Raw genomic sequence first — 1,926 nt, 5'->3', positions numbered from 1 at the left:
TGGAGCTGTGTTCTTATAGCATCCTATATGAAATTGAAAAACTCCATATCAAATAACAGAGAAGACCTAATGGAGATTATAGGGAGGTAGAGGGGACTAAAGACCTCCCAAGTCACCCCTTGGTGTCACCCCTGTAACATATTTAATTTGTGGGGGAAGCAAAGTCCCATTAGGACTGCTGGTGGCCCAGCCATAGTCCAAAACAGGCCCTAGAGAGGACGAGCTCTAACCACACACCCTAATTATTAGTCCCTGCATATAGATCAGTTTATTTTATCCAAAGCCCCAGACGAAGACACATCAAGTAGTATTGCCTCTGTTCTATGTTTTGTTCCATATAAACATCCAGACACAGGTCTCACAGGAGAAACATCATGAGGCAGTTTCACAGTCCCTGGCTTTGATCTTCACGCTGTAGTAAAGGTGTCATTGGCCTTTCTAGGGTGGAGAGTCATGCTCTTCCACAAGAGTATCAAATTACTGCTCATTTTCCAATGTACAGTCTTTCAGGGTCTTGCTTTCTGCTTACCTGCCTACACCAATGCTGTGAGGGAGATTGCTAATGGCGAAGGTGAAAATGGTCAGGCAATGTCATTGGGACTTGGTCTGTCTCTCCTTCTATTAGCCCAATTCTTTTATCCAGAAAGATTTCACTGCACTGGGGAAATAAGGAGAATAAAGTCTCATGCACTCACTCACATGGGAGAGACATGCATGTTCGGGTTTGATCAATTGCACGCATCTGTCTCAAGTCTTGTTGTTTCTTTCACTCTGAGCATCTGCACTCCAAGAAGGCATGAACTTTTTTCTTTCACTTCCTTTCTTCTATGGGTGATGACCTGACATCACTCTCAGAAGGAGGCCGAAAGTCGCTGAGTATAAAACTCATCACTCCTATCTGGCTTAGGCAGAAGGTAGGGGGCTCGATGGGTACCCAGGAGCTCTGGAGGTAGGAGATGCCACCTAGGGAACCCCGTTCTACCTGAGGGCTCTGTGTCTCTGCCTTTGGAGACTGCAGGGCACCATGGATGTCACCTTCCCTCTGGAGTCCCCTTCACCATTTCCTCTCTAGGAGGATGGAAGGTGGGAGTGGGGTTGGCTATTAAAGCTGTAACGGGGAAGAAGGCCACTTGGGGTCTGCTGAGGGCTGGGTCTACTCACTGCTGTGTCCGGAGTGGAAAGGAGAAGCCCGTGGAGCAGGGCACAAGCCCAAGGGTCAAACTGTGCCAGCAGCAGAGCAAGCCGCGGTCTCAGGCTGCAGCCCTAGCGGAGGGCAGGCCGGTGCAGCGAGCCGCCTCGGGGCCTAAGGGCGCTGGCGGGGGCCGGTGGGTAGGGGTAGGAGTCCCCAGATGCCTTCATCTCAGCCCATCCTTCTCCACCGAAAAATAAAGCAGGCTGGCGAGATCGCCTCCTCACCCGCTCAGTCCTGAAGTGTCCAAGGATGAAATTGTGCTGAAATTGTCCCTGTCTCTCTCAGTTTGGGGGGAAGCGCCGGGACTGAGGTACACGGTTAACACAGGCTGTGCGTGAAGGGACTTTTGACTTGTCCCCCGGCCCCGGCCTCTCGCTTCTCTCTCCCAGGGCTGCGGCTGCTGCCTGGCGGGCACAAGCCGGGCGGCGGTGCGCGGGGGGTGCGCTTACATAACCGCTCGCAGCGTCCTGCTTTCTCGCGCGCTCCTGCACCATGGGGTGGCGGAGCCGGGGGACTGGATGGAACCCGGTCCGCCCCCGCGGGGAGAGGAGAGCAAGCGGCCGCGGGAGGAGGGCGCCCAAGGCGGCGGGGGAGGTTAAGGTCAGTGGGTGTGAAGCGCCGGCTCCACACCCCCTCCTCCCGCGTCCCCTCCTTCCCTTCCTCTCCGTCCCCCTCTGACGTCTGGAGCTGGCAGCTCGGCCGGTTCCGCATTCCCGACCCCTCCCCGCCGCCCA

General features: G+C 55.2%; 1 protein-coding gene across 2 annotated transcripts in view; it reads left to right on the top strand.

Annotated features, from left to right (window-relative positions):
• Nucleotides 1-837: 837 nt before the first annotated feature.
• JDP2 (Jun dimerization protein 2) overlaps nt 838-1,926 on the top strand; it is a 43,331-nt gene continuing 42,242 nt past the window's right edge. The window contains exon 1 of one of the 2 annotated variants that reach the window (XM_023184308.2): nt 838-914. The gene's annotated coding sequence lies outside the window, so the exon portion shown is untranslated. Of the gene's footprint in view, nt 915-1,658; nt 1,793-1,926 lie in introns of those variants that run through there. The other variant, XM_023184318.1, reaches the window with a different exon arrangement.

The sequence above is a fragment of the Piliocolobus tephrosceles genome, chromosome 6 (assembly GCF_002776525.5).
Source record: "Piliocolobus tephrosceles isolate RC106 chromosome 6, ASM277652v3, whole genome shotgun sequence".
NCBI lineage: Eukaryota > Metazoa > Chordata > Mammalia > Primates > Cercopithecidae > Piliocolobus > Piliocolobus tephrosceles.
This window is presented reverse-complemented; position numbering and strand designations above follow the sequence as displayed.